Source organism: Xenia sp. Carnegie-2017, unplaced genomic scaffold (genome assembly GCF_021976095.1).
Source record: "Xenia sp. Carnegie-2017 unplaced genomic scaffold, XeniaSp_v1 HiC_scaffold_21, whole genome shotgun sequence".
In the NCBI taxonomy this organism is placed as follows: domain Eukaryota; kingdom Metazoa; phylum Cnidaria; class Anthozoa; order Malacalcyonacea; family Xeniidae; genus Xenia; species Xenia sp. Carnegie-2017.
Genome location: NW_025813484.1, coordinates 4,276,770 through 4,296,818, shown reverse-complemented (window position 1 = coordinate 4,296,818; position 20,049 = coordinate 4,276,770). Strand labels below are relative to the sequence as shown.

The window sequence follows — 20,049 nt, the reverse complement described above, 5'->3', positions numbered from 1 at the left end:
GTAAAGATTTTAAAAATCGTGCTTCAATGAACGAGTATGTTTTGTTATTCAACTCAAGTTACGAATGATTTACACCAACAACGCTACAAATTCCGCTGCGTAAAGGTTACAAACGGATCATTGGGGACACAATATCCTATTTGTACAATAAATATTTGCACGCGCCATAAGTCTGATCGTAAATATACCTTGATGGTAAATCATTCCTGTAAGCTCGTCCACCATCTTCTTACGATGCCATCAAAATATCATCGTTGCTGATGTACTTTTGAAACAAATCGCATTCCTCGTGATTTTTATCCTCAAGTTCTTGTATATTACTGTTGACCATCAACGTCTGTTTCTCGAAGGCACTACAATATTAAGTATGCTGCTTTACTATTTGCTGACATGGATTTTTTAAAAGTTCAAAACTGTAAATGTTTTCATCATCTGCGATGTGAACGTCCATGAATAACAATAGAAATTTATTGCATTTTCAAAGGTCCCGTGTCCCTCTCCCTCTAGTTGCTAAGCTTCGCCCACCCCCTCCCTCTCCTTCTGCTTTCTAATAGTGCTCAATCCATCTCCCTCGTAAAAATAGACAGACAAACCTGTCTAGAAACTAGTGAAAATCTCGCCAAAAGTGATTGAGTTCCTTCTCGAAATGTTTGAAAGATAAAAGTTCTGCAATAATTACGCGTTTCCTTTGCCATGTCGCAGTCGAGTTTCGTGTTGCATAGAATAACAGACATTACCCGATTTAAAGGAAATTCACCGTAAGACAAAATTAATTTTTTTTAAAGCATCTCGGTTCTTTTATAAAAACAACAATTATGTTTCACGATACACTTTCTTTGAGGCGAGGGGGTAGGGATAGGGAGTAAAGCATTTTGTGGGAACTTAGATAAAGCTATTCGTAGTTTTAATAACTTTTCAATCTCACAGTTAATTTTTAACACCTCAGAACATAACACATCCTCTCAGGTTCAAGAAAACAAAACATTTAAATCTTTATATAAAGTGATCAATAGGCGTGGATACAACTCAAATACCTAACGATTCAAAATATGACCTTGTGCCCAGGCCTCTGTTTAATATAAACAAGTCACATGTACCTGTGAATGATTAAATAAATGAGGTAAAGATAGAGAGCAACATCCAACTGGAGGATGACCCCACTCCACAAACTTCGTTTGAAAAGTTGCCTTTAAAAACACGACGAATATGTAAACTGAAATAAAAATTACGTAATGTTGTACTGAGGAGTCACTGGGAGTGAATAAAGTACTCAATTATATTAAGGGGGTGTGGGTAAAGAGGGAAGTATGGGGGTAAAGGAAACTGAACCCGTCGAGGTTTAATATCGCCCCGTTACCAAATAAACTTTCTCACTTTGGGGATTTTCGTCTGAATGTATTATTGACGTGTTTATTGCATTCATTGGCGAAGTAAATTGACCAATGAAAAACGACTCAATAAATGTTTGACATATGATATTAAAGAAAGTTTGGCTGTTTTTAAAATTATATCAATTCCTTTCTTTTTTCCACAAAACTCTCAAAAATGACTTAAATGTTAGTGACGTGACGGTATGCGCAAAAAACTCTTTTGAGACAATCACTATTTTCCATATTAAATATAACTCTGAAATTAAACACTTGAAAACACAGATGAAGTCAGACCAGCTAGGATGAATAATTTTACTAACTCAATACATTACCTTTTCTGAAGCAAAGACTATATCAGACAGTGCGATAAGGGAAAGACCAAATCCAGCTGTTGGACCGTTTACCGCAGCGATCAAAGGTTTAGGACACGTGAGAAGAAGTCGTAGGTCGTATTTACTGCAAGTCTACACCACAATTTGAACAATCTGTACCTCTATGCAATTAACAGCATAAATGTGCCATTCAATAAACAAACCAAAAATCAGTACCATCAATAAAAACCATTGAGATTTTCACAAGAACAATAGAGATAAATCAAGAGGCCTATAATCATTCATCACAAAACGTTTTCTATTAATGATGTTGGCTATAACCAAACTTTTTCCATCTTCTTTTGTAGCTACTTCCTTTCTTTATATACGCAACTTTGAGCAAAGCGAAAGGGACCACTTCAATACCCCAGTTCTATCATCACATAAAGAATGTTTAGTGCAGAGTTGATCTTCTGCGAGTATCAGTTGACCACCTTCAGGTGGGCTCATATAATAATGGGGCCCGTCATCATTATACGAACAAACAACTGACATCCACAAAGAATTCAAACTACAAAAAAACATTCTTGGCCATGAATCACCATGACACATGAACAATGAAAAACTAGTAAGAGTAATTGAAGTGAATGACAGAGGTAGTAAAGGGACTTTCACAACTCTATCCATGTGGGATCTACAATATGAGAAAATATGAAATAATGATATGCAAAGTAACAATGCATCAGCAAAATTAATTTATCATAAAATCGCATGCATTTCTTTCATAATATATTACATTGACTTTCAAAGACTATAGTTCCTGCACTTAACACCATAAGACTAGAGTTTATGAACATAACTCCTGACTGTTATAGCCTATGCCCTTAAATCACAAGTATTATAATGAATCCACCTAACTCACTAAGACTATACTTGCTGCACCTAACTCATAAACACTATAATTCACACAATTAGCTTGCAAACACTATATTTCATGCACCTCACACTCAAAAACTATAGTTTATGCACATAATTCCAAAGATTACATTTCACACACCTAAGTACCAATAATTAAATACAATAGATTTTTATGGGATGACTTTTATCACAATATCTTTTTAGACGTATTCCTGCCGCTAGCAAACGTGAAAATCAAGTTGTTGGTGATTATATCTGCTAAATATGATTGAAAAAAATACATCAAGGCAAGAATCATCTAAAGATATAGAAACATAACATAAACTTACCACATCGCTTTCAATTTCATTGATAATGGCTTCTTCACCAAAATTCAACGAACGAACTTTACCCTTGCCTAAATGTAAAAGGAGTAATGTTGCAAAGGAAGCAAAACGAGAAATGTCCGATGTCAATATATCTCACATTCCAAATATACTTTTCAAGTTTTTCAGCCAAAGCCGCGTGCCGCTTTTCACGACACAATTTACGAGAACGGAATCGTTACTTCAATGCAACAAGCCCCGAGCCAGCATATAATTACTAGAGAAAGCATGGTTTTTACGTATGAAAAAAATTGACGCTCAATATTGCAAAAACATATTGAAAGGAAAACCGAATAATAAATTATTATGGGAAAACTGAAAATGTTACCGATACATAGGTATTTTTGAAAATCATTGTCCGTTGCCTGACCGTTATTTTGAGCCCTGTTCTTCTTGTTTAATTAACTCAATTATTAACAAGGTATCGTTATCTTAATGCAGTTAAGAGTTAAGGTATGATTTTCACACATTTCGTATTAGTTTGCACTCAGGCGAATGAGATGTTACTCGTTGGAAAAAAACTGACTGCGGTCGAAGCGTGTAACTACGGTTTGGTGACAAAAGTTATTCCTCAAGCCGAGTTTGAAAAAGAAATTAACAACATAATGAAATACGTGGCTGCGTTGCCGCCGAAGGTAGCACAAATCTGGACTTTAAAGTTATTGCTTCGTTTCATTTAACCATACAATGCTTCTCTCCATTGCAGTCGCTCTCAATGTCGAAGAAATTATGTCACTCAGCTGAACTGGAGAAACTCCATAATGAAAGTAATATAGAATGCGAACTGATTGCTCAAAGATGGGTCTGGGAAGAATGCGCGCAAGCAGTGATGACTTTTTTACAACGCAAATCAAAAATGTAGTTGAAACATTAAGTTGATTCTTGTTGATGAAATATTCCATGCATTTTCTTTCTGTGTATGTTATTCAGTTTGATAAAAACCATTTTCACCAAAGTGTTAAGCGTACAAAAGCATCTGCGCAAACATCTACTTGATGTCACGTGACAACATGTTAAGTATTGGCAATTATTTTTTAACAACTGCATCATTTTTCAACAAATGCGCACGAAAGAAGGTTGTTGCGACTAAGAAGTCCGTCACGCCAGCAGTAAACACTGAAGTCTCAATGACTTGAACGATACAGAACGAGTGTTCGAAATTTTCCAGCAAAAGTTTTTTTGCTATGTTTTGGAACTTGATTCAAAACGCAATTTTTTTCCTCAAAAGTAAAGATTTTAAAAATCGTGCTTCAATGAACGAGTATGTTTTGTTATTCAACTCAAGTTACGAATGATTTACACCAACAACGCTACAAATTCCGCTGCGTAAAGGTTACAAACGGATCATTGGGGACACAATATCCTATTTGTACAATAAATATTTGCACGCGCCATAAGTCTGATCGTAAATATACCTTGATGGTAAATCATTCCTGTAAGCTCGTCCACCATCTTCTTACGATGCCATCAAAAATATCATCGTTGCTGATGTACTTTTGAAACAAATCGCATTCCTCGTGATTTTTATCCTCAAGTTCTTGTATATTACTGTTGACCATCAACGTCTGTTTCTCGAAGGCACTACAATATTAAGTATGCTGCTTTACTATTTGCTGACATGGATTTTTTAAAAGTTCAAAACTGTAAATGTTTTCATCATCTGCGATGTGAACGTCCATGAATAACAATAGAAATTTATTGCATTTTCAAAGGTCCCGTGTCCCCTCTCCCTCTAGTTGCTAAGCTTCGCCCACCCCCTCCCTCTCCTTCTGCTTTCTAATAGTGCTCAATCCATCTCCCTCGTAAAAATAGACAGACAAACCTGTCTAGAAACTAGTGAAAATCTCGCCAAAAGTGATTGAGTTCCTTCTCGAAATGTTTGAAAGATAAAAGTTCTGCAATAATTACGCGTTTCCTTTGCCATGTCGCAGTCGAGTTTCGTGTTGCATAGAATAACAGACATTACCCGATTTAAAGGAAATTCACCGTAAGACAAAATTAATTTTTTTTAAAGCATCTCGGTTCTTTTATAAAAACAACAATTATGTTTCACGATACACTTTCTTTGAGGCGAGGGGGGGGGGTAGGGATAGGGAGTAAAGCATTTTGTGGGAACTTAGATAAAGCTATTCGTAGTTTTAATAACTTTTCAATCTCACAGTTAATTTTTAACACCTCAGAACATAACACATCCTCTCAGGTTCAAGAAAACAAAACATTTAAATCTTTATATAAAGTGATCAATAGGCGTGGATACAACTCAAATACCTAACGATTCAAAATATGACCTTGTGCCCAGGCCTCTGTTTAATATAAACAAGTCACATGTACCTGTGAATGATTAAATAAATGAGGTAAAGATAGAGAGCAACATCCAACTGGAGGATGACCCCACTCCACAAACTTCGTTTGAAAAGTTGCCTTTAAAAACACGACGAATATGTAAACTGAAATAAAAATTACGTAATGTTGTACTGAGGAGTCACTGGGAGTGAATAAAGTACTCAATTATATTAAGGGGTGTGGGTAAAGAGGGAAGTATGGGGTAAAGGAAACTGAACCCGTCGAGGTTTAATATCGCCCCGTTACCAAATAAACTTTCTCACTTTGGGGATTTTCGTCTGAATGTATTATTGACGTGTTTATTGCATTCATTGGCGAAGTAAATTGACCAATGAAAAACGACTCAATAAATGTTTGACATATGATATTAAAGAAAGTTTGGCTGTTTTTAAAATTATATCAATTCCTTTCTTTTTTCCACAAAACTCTCAAAAATGACTTAAATGTTAGTGACGTGACGGTATGCGCAAAAAACTCTTTTGAGACAATCACTATTTTCCATATTAAATATAACTCTGAAATTAAACACTTGAAAACACAGATGAAGTCAGACCAGCTAGGATGAATAATTTTACTAACTCAATACATTACCTTTTCTGAAGCAAAGACTGTATCAGACAGTGCGATAAGGGAAAGACCAAATCCAGCTGTTGGACCGTTTACCGCAGCGATCAAAGGTTTAGGACACGTGAGAAGAAGTCGTAGGTCGCATTTACTGCAAGTCTACACCACAATTTGAACAATCTGTACCTCTATGCAATTAACAGCATAAATGTGCCATTCAATAAACAAACCAAAAATCAGTACCATCAATAAAAACCATTGAGATTTTCACAAGAACAATAGAGATAAATCAAGAGGCATATAATCATTTATCACAAAACGTTTTCTATTAATGATGTTGGCTATAACCAAACTTTTTCCATCTTCTTTTGTAGCTACTTCCTTTCTTTATATACGCAACTTTGAGCAAAGCGAAAGGGACCACTTCAATACCCCAGTTATATCATCGCATAAAGAATGTTTAGTGCAGAGTTGATCTTCTGCAAGTATCAGTTGACCACCTTCAGGTGGGCTCGTATAATAATGGGGCCCGTCATCATTATACGAACAAACAACTGACATCCACAAAGAATCCAAACTACAAAAAAACATTCTTGGCCATGAATCACCATGACACATGAACAATGAAAAACTAGTAAGAGTAATTGAAGTGAATGACAGAGGTAGTAAAGGGACTTTCACAACTCTATCCATGTGGGATCTACAATATGAGAAAATATGAAATAATGATATGCAAAGTAACAATGCATCAGCAAAATTAATTTATCATAAAATCGCATGCATTTCTTTCATAATATATTACATTGACTTTCAAAGACTATAGTTCCTGCACTTAACACCATAAGACTAGAGTTTATGAACATAACTCCTGACTGTTATAGCCTATGCCCTTAAATCACAAGTATTATAATGAATCCACCTAACTCACTAAGACTATACTTGCTGCACCTAACTCATAAACACTATAATTCACACAATTAGCTTGCAAACACTATATTTCATGCACCTCACACTCAAAAACTATAGTTTATGCACATAATTCCAAAGATTACATTTCACACACCTAAGTACCAATAATTAAATACAATAGATTTTTATGGGATGACTCTTTTATCACAATATCTTTTTTAGACGTATTCCTGCCGCTAGCAAACGTGAAAATCAAGTTGTTGGTGATTATATCTGCTAAATATGATTGAAAAAAATACATCAAGGCAAGAATCATCTAAAGATATAGAAACATAACATAAACTTACCACATCGCTTTCAATTTCATTGATAATGGCTTCTTCACCAAAATTCAACGAACGAACTTTACCCTTGCCTAAATGTAAAAGGAGTAATGTTGCAAAGGAAGCAAAACGAGAAATGTCCGATGTCAATATATCTCACATTCCAAATATACTTTTCAAGTTTTTCAGCCAAAGCCGCGTGCCGCTTTTCACGACACAATTTACGAGAACGGAATCGTTACTTCAATGCAACAAGCCCCGAGCCAGCATATAATTACTAGAGAAAGCATGGTTTTTACGTATGAAAAAAATTGACGCTCAATATTGCAAAAACATATTGAAAGGAAAACCGAATAATAAATTATTATGGGAAAACTGAAAATGTTACCGATACATAGGTATTTTTGAAAATCATTGTCCGTTGCCTGACCGTTATTTTGAGCCCTGTTCTTCTTGTTTAATTAACTCAATTATTAACAAGGTATCGTTATCTTAATGCAGTTAAGAGTTAAGGTATGATTTTCACACATTTCGTATTAGTTTGCACTCAGGCGAATGAGATGTTACTCGTTGGAAAAAAAACTGACTGCGGTCGAAGCGTGTAACTACGGTTTGGTGACAAAAGTTATTCCTCAAGCCGAGTTTGAAAAAGAAATTAACAACATAATGAAATACGTGGCTGCGTTGCCGCCGAAGGTAGCACAAATCTGGACTTTAAAGTTATTGCTTCGTTTCATTTAACCATACAATGCTTCTCTCCATTGCAGTCGCTCTCAATGTCGAAGAAATTATGTCACTCAGCTGAACTGGAGAAACTCCATAATGAAAGTAATATAGAATGCGAACTGATTGCTCAAAGATGGGTCTGGGAAGAATGCGCGCAAGCAGTGATGACTTTTTTACAACGCAAATCAAAAATGTAGTTGAAACATTAAGTTGATTCTTGTTGATGAAATATTCCATGCATTTTCTTTCTGTGTATGTTATTCAGTTTGATAAAAACCATTTTCACCAAAGTGTTAAGCGTACAAAAGCATCTGCGCAAACATCTACTTGATGTCACGTGACAACATGTTAAGTATTGGCAATTATTTTTTAACAACTGCATCATTTTTCAACAAATGCGCACGAAAGAAGGTTGTTGCGACTAAGAAGTCCGTCACGCCAGCAGTAAACACTGAAGTCTCAATGACTTGAACGATACAGAACGAGTGTTCGAAATTTTCCAGCAAAAGTTTTTTTGCTATGTTTTGGAACTTGATTCAAAACGCAATTTTTTTCCTCAAAAGTAAAGATTATAAAAATCGTGGTTAAATGAACGAATATGTTTTGTTATTCAACTCAAGTTACGAATGATTTACACCAACAACGCTACAAATTCAGCTGCGTAAAGGTTACAAACGGATCATTGGGGACACAATATCCTATTTGTACAATAAATATTTGCACGCGACATAAGTCTGATCGTAAATATACCTTGATGGTAAATTATTCCTGTAAGCTCGTCCACCATCTTCTTACGATGCCATCAAAAATATCATCGTTGCTGATGTACTTTTGAAACAAATCGCATTTCTCGTGATTTTTATCCTCAAGTTCTTGTATATTACTGTTGACCATCAACGTCTGTTTCTCGAAGGCACTACAATATTAAGTATGCTGCTTTACTATTTGCTGACATGGATTTTTTAAAAGTTCAAAACTGTAAATGTTTTCATCATCTGCGACGTGAACGTCCATGAATAACAATAGAAATTTATTGAATTTTCAAAGGTCCCTTGTCCCCTCTCCCTCTAGTTGCTAAGCTTTGCCCACCCCCTCCCTCTCCTTCTGCTTTCTAATAGTGCTCAATCCATCTCCCTCGTAAAAATAGACAGACAAACCTGTCTAGAAACTAGTGAAAATCTCGCCAAAAGTGAATTGAGTTCCTTCTCGAAATGTTTGAAAGATAAAAGTTCTGCAATAATTCCGCGTTTCCTTTGCCATGTCGCAGTCGAGTTTCGTGTTGCATAGAATAATAGACATTGCCCGATTTCTAATTTGAATTAGAATTTTAGCGAATTGTGAAGTTGTTTCAAAGTAGTTTGCCACCTACTTCGAACTGCTGAGCACAAAGTAATTTTGCTAACTCGCAATGACTGTTCATGCGTCTATTTCCATAATACTATAGTTCATGCGACTTAAACGATCTCATGACACCGTTGAAATAAATGAAATGGTAATCGAGTTCCATCGGTTCTAATCGCTAATAAAGCGCTCGCAAGAAAAATGTTTCGTTTGATCATAGTGTGTGTGTGTCATCGGGGGTAACTTCATATGCTGAAAAGACAGTTAAATTTTCCATGCACCTAACTCCCAAAGACTATAGCTAAATGTGTCTATTTCACAAAGACTTTAGTTCATGCACCTAAAGGCTATAAAATCTATATATATGTATATTGTTCGTGCATCTTAACAATATAGTTCATGTACCTAACTCCCAAAGACTATAGTTCACAAACTTAACTTTCAAAGAATATCTTTCACACACCCAACTTCAAAGACTAAACTCCCAAAATTCTTCTTCATGCACCTAAACTCGGAACGACTATAGTTCATACACCTAACTCCCAAAGACTATATTTCACGCACGTAACTCGCAAAGACTATAAGATCATGCGTCTATTTCCCAAAGAGTTTAGTTCATGCAACTAACACCAAAGAAAATAGTTAATGTATCTAATTACCAAAGACTATAGTTCATGCACCTTACTCCGAAGGACTATAGTTCATGAAAGAGCTGCCAAAGACTATAGTTCATGCACCTAACATCCAAAGACTATAGTTAAAGCACTTAAATTCCAAAACTTATATTTCACGCACCTAAATCTCAAAGATTGTTCATGCGTTTATTTCCCACTTATTGAACTCACTTGATTGGTGAATCGTACTTTCCCATGTTTTCAAAAACTTTCTTAAAGGTCTTACATTCCAATTTTTGTTCTTAATTCCAGGATCACATACATATGAACTATTGACCAGACAAAATCATGATATCTAATTACAATGTGACCATCACTATTCACATCCATACCATTAGACATAACCAAACAACACAACTAGACAAATAAAATCCTAGACTTACTCAACCTTTGCCTCTCCACTGAATTCTTCTTCTAAAACTCATACTATAGACAACTTTCAGCGAATCAATGGGGTCACCACTATACACCTTCCTCGCAAAAGCTGTCGTGCAAAACCTCGAAACACAATCAGTCACCAACAGCACAGATGAAACAGACAGACTATGGAATAGATATAAAGACGATATCTTTGCCATAGTCAAGAAAGCCAAAACTGGACAAATGCTACACACCATAAAAATACTACAAAGAAGATAACCTTCACTAAAGACAAAAAAACACAACAAGACTAAACAAACAATTATACGGCATAAATACCCTTACAGACCAAATACTTGATTTCAACCGTAATCATTCCACACAACACAAAATAAGCAACATTCGAACACTTTTCAACAGAATTAACACTCACTGCAGCACAGAAGAAGCCAAAAAACAGAACGCAACTACTTGTTCTCATTTATAAAACTAGTTACCCTATAGAAACTTTATAGACGAAACTATAAGCAAAATCAGTCAGAACTTTACTACTAACGGACACCTCCGAAAGCAGACACTGCTATTAGGTCCCTGCCAATACTCTTACTATTAACTTATTTACAACCTCTCATAAGCAGACACCAAAACAATCTTCAAACAATTCTGTAGTGTTTATGGTGTTTCGAAAGTTCACTTTTAGGGGTGGTCATGCGAGAAAAAATTTACATGAGTTTAATATTTACTGAGGAAATTACCATACACCAGCTATGGTCAAATGGCAATTTTGCACAAATTAACAATTATTCGTGGCAGAGATCGAATTTTTATATTTTCGTTGTTTCAAGAAATTTACATTGTTTTTGCTGGCATACGATAGAACATATTTCGCATACCTTCCTCCTAAACCCACTTTCCGTCATATTTTGCCGTTTAGTGTGCATTTCATAGCCGAATCTTATAACTTAGATATTTCATACAGGGACAATCCTTCAGCATTGATAAGTGTCGTCCCTTTTGTGCTTGATAAATCCCGCTTCGAAAAAAATATAGATATGACGATATATTTTCGGATATTTTTGGGGTTTTTTTGTAGTGTTGTTCGCAATGATTCATAAATAGATCAAATTGAACCTTAGCCGACAATTACCCCGAACGTGTGATTGGGTGAAGATTGTCTGTCTAATACATTGTATACAGAACCATTTAAAAACCGCTATAAAGCTATTAAAACCAACAAAACACAATTAAAAACTATGTATAATAACTATATATATATCGTAACAACGAATATTTTCATATTTTTTCGATATTCTCGGTACATCGATATATCGATATACCGAAAAAACCAATATCGATAAACCGATATTTAAAAAACCCCCGATATTTATCGATAATTCGATATGTCGCTACAGCCTACCTCGCAAGAGCCTTTATCGTCGTAAACATGCTTGGACTCATTCATGTTTTCAGTGGTTGACGAGTCCTCATCCAAAACTCTCGAGCGTATGCTAGGTGCTTCAACTACGTTCAATTTCATCAAGCTATCTTCAACCTGGCGTCGTTGTTTCTCTTCTGCCATGCTTGATTTTGTTTCAATGTTGGAAGTGTCATGACGTCTAGAGAACAGATACGGCGAACCTGACTAATGTTGTGGAAACGTCAGTAAACTCTGAACACCAACAGTGGTTCCAAACCATTTTAATTTCTATTTATTTGTACAGTAAATAAAAAATAATTTAAAAAGACTTATTCATACCAAGAATGAAGTTGTACTGTGAAAGTTGTGCATTGCGAACTTTCTTACTTAGTGTTGATCCGTGATCCAAGTCTGTATCAACACGATAACCAGCTGCATGGAACTTCTTTTGAATCTAAACATGACCAAAATGTCAATAAAAAAAAAAGGACAAAAAAATTCCAATTCATAAAATAGCAACAATTTGTCCATAGCTGAGTTTGCATTAGCCTGTTCAAGTTCGATCTAAGGCTTACCAAATTAAATTTACCGGTTCGGCATAATCATCATATTTACTACTGACAGGAATTACTACAACTTGATGGGGAGAAAGCCATAAAATCCTAGAAAATAACAGAAAATGCAGTGCCAAAATTTTGAAATAAAGTAGTAGAGTAAAAATGATAAAAATTTCCAAACAATTAAGAAACTTTGTATCATTTTAATTTAACATTTAAGGACATTTCATTTGCTTTAAGCTCTGGCATGAGCCAAGAAAACACTCACCATTTTCCACCAAAGCTTTAGAATAGCAATCATTTTTCAACTGAACCTACAATAGCTTGATGAATAATAACAGGATGTAATTTTCTAAATCCTTCACCACTGTCAATAGAGTAATAGAATATTGATAAATTACTAAATTGCTACAATTTGTAAAGATCTACAATTTCATGGAAACTTAAACTGTGCCGTAATCCTCTGACTATAATACACAGGCTTACATATGTTTGTGAGCCATTATCAATGATATTTACATGGGGGGGATGGATGCACAGGGATACATGCATGGACTATTAACTATTATATTGCAATTATCTGTTAACATTGCAATATTAAATGTAACTATATACTTATATGGTGGGTGGTTTATTAGTTTGAATGCAGGTGGGACTTTCAGTGTTCAGCAATGTAGCAGGCTGCATATAAGAATATAGTACATATAAGCATATAAATATATAACAATAGGTTTCTATAGAAACAAATAATCATGTCACTGTTGGTTGAATAAATTAAGTATCAAGACCGTAGTGAGGTTATTCAACGAAAAGCTTACTGGCAAAACTTACCTAGCGTGAGGTTGAATCTCTCAGGAAGTTGGAAATCCAGTTCAATTGTTGCACATTGATGAGACCATCTCATAGCATCAAAAATTTTTATATTAATCTATAAATTGTGATAGCAATGAAATTATAAATTCACAATGGTATACATCTGTAAACATAGAAAGCTTCATCCCCCATATGATGGTGAAAATATAAAAAAAACATGGAGATAAAATAAAGCATGACAATCAATAGATCTTCACTTAGGTAATAATAGCTGCAGATCCAAATTTATAAACAGTGTGTGAAGCACTGACTAAAACATTTTGGCAATCAAATGCACTTGAAAGCCCTGGCAGGTTAGCTAAAGTCCGGTGCTACAAGTCTTGTGACTTTTACTACAAAATCTCCCTCGGCTTTCAAGTACATTTAATCACTAAGTTACCTCACTACCGTGCATCGTTTTACTTATAAAAATATTGCACACGCTAGCTAAAATGTAGATCCCATTAACTACATACATGTATGGTCTTATATGAGCCAGTTTTAAATACTCAAAGAATATTTAGGCAATCAGAGAGTAAAATATTTTACCTTACTCTGAACAAAACAGTTTTTCTTGTGAGTCTTTTATCGCAGGGATACGTCGGTATAAAATTCTTATCACCAAAATGTTTCAAATTCCAAATTGGTGAAGTGTTGACTGTGTAGTAAGCTGGTCGATACAACTCATACGCAACGCATCGATTTGCTGTTTAAAATCATGATAGAACTCATGCAGATAGATTGGTTTCACATAGCCAGAATAACAACCAATAACTGTTAGCTTCCAGAGCAATTCAGTGAATTCACCACAAATGTCAGTCTGCTACGTGAAGATAGTTCTCTTGCATATGCCTCAAGTCTTTTACGCTTCCGAATTGCATCCTTGAACGCCTTATTTTATACAGTTGAGCCAACATTTACCTATTCTTGCCATAAAATGATTAAGTGTGCTCCAAGTTGACTGAAAATAAAATTGTTCAGCATACGCCATTTTGAAAGCATGTCTATAATTATCCACTATCATCCATTGTAACCACTATCAACATCCTAATGTCATTGGTCAAAAATAGTCACATTTTTATTTACTTTTGCCTTTCATTCATGTCATTTCTAGATATGAATTTTCTTATTCGTCCATAGTTCAATCAATAATAAAAAAATATTTATTGTAAATTTTATTATAGCAAATGAACGTGACGCCAAGAGTTTGTAAATTACATGCAATTTTTCGTCGTGGTATAGTGAACTATCTATCTCGACCTTATTTAAACCTGAACATTTTACGAAGATGGTTCGAAAGTTCCTGCAATCTCCCACCAGTTTAAAGAAGCAAAGACAAAGTAGGATCTTTAATTCAAGATCCAGGGAATGAATTGAAGTTAAAGATGTACGCCCTTTTTAAGCAGGTATTTTACGAATCATAAAGATATTGTATCCGGTTTTTACATAAAGCTTGACCATTAGTTGTTGTATCTCCTACCTACAAGCTCTTCAATTAAATGGTGACTTTACATTTTTGGTGCACGATGTGCATCATTGCAGTTGAATCACATATTTGCAAAGGCACAGTCAATTTTTTTCAATTCTAACTATAGAGCTCAATGATCTCGACCTTATTTAAACCCATTGAACTCTACAACAACTGGAAGGCTAACTTGGACGCCATCTTTGAAGCCTGCACGAGCGCCGCCATTGAAGGTACGGAGGCGAAATACATCACTTCGAAATTGCCGAATTTTTTGCAAAAAACAGTGGTCTTCAAGCCAGCTTAATGTCTAAAAATCTTAAACAATGTTTGAGATTGTTTTTATAATTTATTGTACGAACATTTTACTTGCTAAAACTTACATATTACTTGAAGTCGTTTGAGAAGTTCCTTTCTCTTAAATTTATTCTTAAGTTTATCATACATTACATTACAGATGTAAATTTTTTTTTGGGTCTAAGGACATGAGAGTAGAAAACATTGAGGTGTAAAATAATCTCTAAACACGAAAGAAGATGCCGCTACTATACTGGGGAAATGCCAGTAAATTTGATGATCAATTTTCACATGTTTTATACTTGTTGCGAGGTATGTCATTTTGTACGTTTTATGTAAATTTTCGTGAATTAAAAATACTGTGAAAAGTCCCAAATGGATTGCCAGCTGATGAAAAAATCATTTTACACCTTAATGATTTCTTCCTCTAAATTGTTTTCATCAGTTACCATGTTGGGGCAAAATTCCATACAGTGAAAAGAATTTCTGCTAATTTTATGCTTTGCTGAGCTTCGACACTCTCATGTACTCTCCCAACATGGCTTATATGACGTCAAAAGAAAACACACTATAGCTACGGTTGAATGAAAACAGCCCCAAACATCATTAAATATTTGTTAAAATTGCGTATATATTATTACGAAACAGCGATTTTGTGCACGTTATGATGACAAATTTCCATATTGCATTGAAAAGCGTATTTCGAAAAACATTTATCAAACGCTGACACTTGCTGGCATGGTGACCATGTTTAATTTAAATACATATGCATATTTTAAGCTGACAGTCGTTTCAAAACTACCGATGGATGTTATTTATTCATCACGGCATAAATGCTTTTCAAACAACTTTATTATTCTAAAATCATTACTTAATAGAAATTTGTACAACATTATTCCAAAATAGGTGGCAGGAGCCTACTTTGAAATACTTTACCACAAAATTGTTTTCTAAGTCAGAGAGCGAGGGAACTCTCTGACTTAGTAAGAATACGCCGAATTCAACAGAGTATATATGCTCTCTCAAAATCCAAGATTTCTTAAAAATCTAAAAGATAGCCAAAGAACAAATTAGCGATACAATAAAAACAAACACATAAACCTGAAAAAAGACTGAAGTCACTAAGCTACAAGTCAGTGAAACAAATAAAAAAATTTTTATACCTCATCTTGTTCTCCATCAGCATGCTTCCCGTCTCTCCGTCAGCATCCTCTTCGTCGCTCCATCAGCATCCTCTTCGTCGCTCCATCAGCATCCTCTTCGTTGCTACATCAGCATCCACCTCGTAACGCCATCAGCATCCTCCTCGTAGCACCATCAGCATCCTCCTCGTAGCACCATCAGCATCCTCCTCGTAGCACCATCAGCATCCTCCTCGTAGCGCCATCAGCATCCTCCTCGTAGCGCCATCAGCATCCTCCTCGTAGGACCATCAGCATCCTCCTCGCAGGACCATCAGCATCCTCCTCGCAGGACCATCAGCATCCTCCTCGCAGGACCATCAGCATCCTCCTCGTAGCTCCGTCAGCATCTTCCTCGTCTCTCCGTCAGCATCCTCTTCTTTTCATCAGCCTCCTCCTCATCTAAACGAAAAATCTAAAAACAAGTTAAGATTAGGACAGGAAAAAATAATAACGTACTCCTCTATCTTCTTCTTGATCTTCATCTCTTGTACCTAAAAAAAGACTGAAGAAGAAGTTATTTGTTTGATGGAAACAAACAATTGTAAGCACCCACCACTGCCAGAGTTCGCGTTCTTTCACTGTCCGTACGCTCGACATGTCTATAAAAATGCAACAACAATATCATGGCAAGTGATTATGGAGATCGTGCTTTCGCATTGTAATAGTTTTATCATGCTAAAACATTTATATCCATGACTGTACATGATTGAACATGTATGTTAAGTGAACAACTCTTTGAAGATTATAAGACTCGCGGAAAGCTTATCGTTTGAACCGTGCATTGTGTTATAACACCCCTCAATGTTATAACACATGCAGTGTTCTGTAACATTGTCAAACGATTTATTACATGCGATATAATTCAAAATACCTAGATAAAAACAAGATAATTAACGAATGTCTCATGCAATATATTCTCTGCTCAACTCTTTTCGATTTCATCCAAAAGGTTGTTTAATTATTTCGGTAAGGCACTAAGGTTTATAAAGATTTTGCAACACTCTGCCCGCATGTTGCAATATCAAATGAATTCTTAATTCATATATTACAGAATATACAATTCTGTAATATATAATTGAGGTAATTGATTTAAATCCTCGTCTCTTCATGTGCATCCTTCTCGTTTTTTATGTGCATCCTTCTCGTCTCTTCATGTGCATCCTTCTCGTCTTTCCATCTGCATCTTCCTTGTCTTTTCTGCATCCTCCTCGTCTTTCCATGCATCCTCCTCGTCTTTCCATCTGCATCCTTCTCTTCTTTCCATCTGCATCCTTCTCTTCTTTCCATCTGCATCCTTTTCTGCCTTTCCATCTGCATCTTTCGTCTTTCATGCATCCTTCTCGTCTTTCCATTCATCCATCCTTGTCTTTCCATCCATCCTCCTTGTCTTTCCATCATCCTCTTTCGTCTTTCCATCTTATCCATTCTTTTCTTTTCCTCATCCATCTGCTCCTTTTCCATCCATCCTTTCTTTCGTTATCCACGCACTTTTCCTATCTTCGCATCTGCGTCTCCTTTCCATCACCTCATTTTCTCATCATCCCAGCTGATTTCATTTCCTCACCTGATTTATCCTTCCATCTCATCCTTCATTCTTCTTTCCTTTCTCATCCATCCCTCATCCATTTCATCCTCCAGCTGATCCAGAATCCTCATCCATCCTTCATGTCTCTCCATTTGATCTTCGTCCTCATCTTCTTGTTCTTCATCCATCTTTCTTCATCCCATCCTTCTTGTCTTTTCCATCACCTCCCGTCTGATCTCATCACATTCCTCTGCTCCTTCTCATCTTTCTTCCGCCATCGATCTCTATTCCATCGATCTTTTGTCGCATCATCCTTATCTCATCTTCTTATCTGTCGATCTCTTTGTCATCTTCTTTCATCCTCCATCTCCATCCTTCCATCTCCATTCCATTTCATCTTTATCTGATCTTTGTCCTTCTATCCATCCTTCTTCTTTCCATTCCTTTTCTTTATCTTCCATCCTTTCCATCTTTGTCACCATCCTTTCCATCCTTCTCGATCCTTCCTTTCCATCTGATCCATTCCATCGCCTTTCTCTCGCATCCTTCCCTCCTTCCTTGCCATCCTTGATCTTTTCGATCTGCATTCTCCGTCTCGCCATTTGCATCTACTCTTCTTTGATCTGCATCCTATCGTCTTTCCATGCATTCTTCGCTTCATCTCTGCATCCATCGTCTCTTCATCCCTCGATTCCATTGACATCATCTGATCCTCGAATTTCCATCTACATCTCCGCCATCGTCCTTCTCTGTCATCTTCATCAATCCTCACGATCTTTCTGCCATCCTCCTGTCTGATTCTCGTCTCATCTTCTCCTTCATCTGCTCATCCATTCTTCTTTCCATCGTCCATCTTTTCATCTGCATTTCCTCTCTCTTCATCCCTGATCTCTTTCTTGTCCTTCATCTGATCATCTGACGCCTTTCATCATCCATCTCTTCTCCTGTCTCATCTCATCCTCCTTGTCTCTTCATCTGCATCCTTCTTGTCTCTTCTGCATCTGCATCCTCCCTCGTCTTTCCATTGCATCCTTCTGTCTCTCTTCATCTGCATCCTCCTCGTCTCTTCATCCATCCTCCTTGTCTTTCATCTGCATCCTCCTTGTCTCTCCATCTGCATCCTCCCTCCCTTCATCCATCCTCCTTTTCTCTTTATCTGCATCCTCGTCTCTTCATCTGCATCCTCCTTTTCTCTTCATCTGCATCCTCGTCTCTTCATCTGCATCCTTCTTGTCTCTCCGTCAGCATCCTCCTCTACTTTTCATCAGCCTCCTCCTCATCTAAACGAAAAATCTAAAAACAAGTTAAGATAAGGACAGGAAAAATAATAACGTACTCCTCTATCTTCTTCCTGATCTTCATCTCTTGTACCTAAAAAGACTGAAGAAGGAGTTATTTGTTTAATGGAAACAAACAATTGTTTAGCACATACCACTGCCAGAGTTCGCGTTCTTTCACTGTCCGTACGCTCGACACTGTACATGACTGAACATGTATGTTAAGTGAACAACTCTTTGAAGATTATAAGACTCGCGGAAAGCTTATCGTTTCAACCGTGCATTGTGCTGTAACACCCTCAATGTTATAACACATGCAGTGTTCTGTAACATTGTCAAACGATTTATTACATGCGATATAATTCAAAATACCTAGATAAAAACAAGATAATTAACGAATGTCTCATGCAATATATTCTCTGCTCGATTTCATTGAAAAGGTTGTTTAATTATTACGGTAAGGTACGAAGGTTTATAAAACATCATCGCATTTGAAGATTGAGCAACATTTTGCCCCATGTTGCAATATCTTGTATACTCTATAATATATATTTGAGGTAATTCATTTGAACGTTTCTCAAGTGAATTACCCACTTTTATCTCACCTACTATAACATCACTTGATGCTACAGTAGTTCCTCTCAGGAGCAGGGACGGATTAACCAAAGGAAGCTGTCTAGAAGCCTCCACAAACAAGGGCCTTCACATTATTCAAAGGAAGAATAAACATAGTTGCTTTAAAGACGAAGGAAAAGCATTTAGTTTATTTGTTGGATCAATTTCAGCTGATGAAGAACAGACCACGTATGACAACGAATCACAGTAAACTCAGCCATTTTGCTCTGATGAGCATTGAGGACAATATTCTAACAGAAATAAACTTGGAAGAGCTTATCAAAGACTGCCAGAATAAAATCGCAATAACTACTTTATCTCAAGTAGCAGCATTCACTCGTCGTATGCAACCGCTTTACACGCTATATTCGAAGTTTATACTTTTATCAAATGCTTTACGAAATTTGAAAGTAAATTTTACTGTTGAAAATGAGCAGCACATTGCGTTTAGAGTAAGGAAAGGGATCTTTACTACGTATTTTTGCTGCTCAGAGCCTCCACACATCTTAATCCGGCCCTGCTCGAGACATAAAATATTATATCCTTTTGTCACAAAGACAAAGGATTGAACTCTATTTCTAACAATGGCCAGTTGTTAGAAATAGGCAAATGCAAAATCATCACACTTATGTGAATGATAACGATGAATGCAAAAA

At 36.1% G+C, this 20,049-nt stretch overlaps 5 long non-coding RNA genes across 10 annotated transcripts; 1 reads left to right on the top strand and 4 right to left on the bottom strand.

Moving 5' to 3' along the window:
- Positions 1-22: 22 nt before the first annotated feature.
- LOC124444064 lies at positions 23-1,726 on the bottom strand. Of its 3 annotated transcripts, none has more exons than XR_006947815.1 (3): positions 1,703-1,726; positions 1,098-1,187; positions 23-353 (listed from the first exon to the last, which is right to left on the bottom strand). It is a non-coding gene; the product is annotated as an uncharacterized LOC124444064 (long non-coding RNA). The 3 variants fall into 3 exon arrangements; XR_006947817.1 differs by having other exon boundaries at positions 1,098-1,213; positions 1,703-1,721; XR_006947816.1 differs by lacking the exons at positions 1,098-1,187; positions 1,703-1,726 and adding an exon at positions 594-627.
- A 2,487-nt stretch (positions 1,727-4,213) lies between these two features.
- On the bottom strand, positions 4,214-13,617 carry LOC124444481. Of its 4 annotated transcripts, XR_006947967.1 has the most exons (8): positions 13,585-13,612; positions 13,010-13,106; positions 12,197-12,283; positions 11,961-12,075; positions 11,622-11,820; positions 8,580-8,745; positions 7,128-7,195; positions 6,542-6,571 (listed from the first exon to the last, which is right to left on the bottom strand). It is a non-coding gene; the product is annotated as an uncharacterized LOC124444481 (long non-coding RNA). The 4 variants fall into 4 exon arrangements; XR_006947966.1 differs by lacking the exons at positions 6,542-6,571; positions 7,128-7,195; positions 8,580-8,745 and adding exons at positions 4,214-4,545; positions 5,296-5,385; XR_006947965.1 differs by lacking the exons at positions 6,542-6,571; positions 7,128-7,195 and having other exon boundaries at positions 8,414-8,745; positions 13,580-13,617.
- Positions 13,618-14,361: 744 nt separating this feature from the next.
- LOC124444669 lies at positions 14,362-14,772 on the top strand. Its single transcript, XR_006947991.1, has 2 exons — positions 14,362-14,436; positions 14,626-14,772. It is a non-coding gene; the product is annotated as an uncharacterized LOC124444669 (long non-coding RNA).
- A 1,581-nt stretch (positions 14,773-16,353) lies between these two features.
- LOC124444665 lies at positions 16,354-16,949 on the bottom strand. The gene is made up of 2 exons (XR_006947986.1): positions 16,530-16,949; positions 16,354-16,467 (listed from the first exon to the last, which is right to left on the bottom strand). It is a non-coding gene; the product is annotated as an uncharacterized LOC124444665 (long non-coding RNA).
- A 1,750-nt stretch (positions 16,950-18,699) lies between these two features.
- LOC124444670 lies at positions 18,700-19,078 on the bottom strand. The gene is made up of 2 exons (XR_006947992.1): positions 18,934-19,078; positions 18,700-18,872 (listed from the first exon to the last, which is right to left on the bottom strand). It is a non-coding gene; the product is annotated as an uncharacterized LOC124444670 (long non-coding RNA).
- Positions 19,079-20,049: the final 971 nt, after the last annotated feature.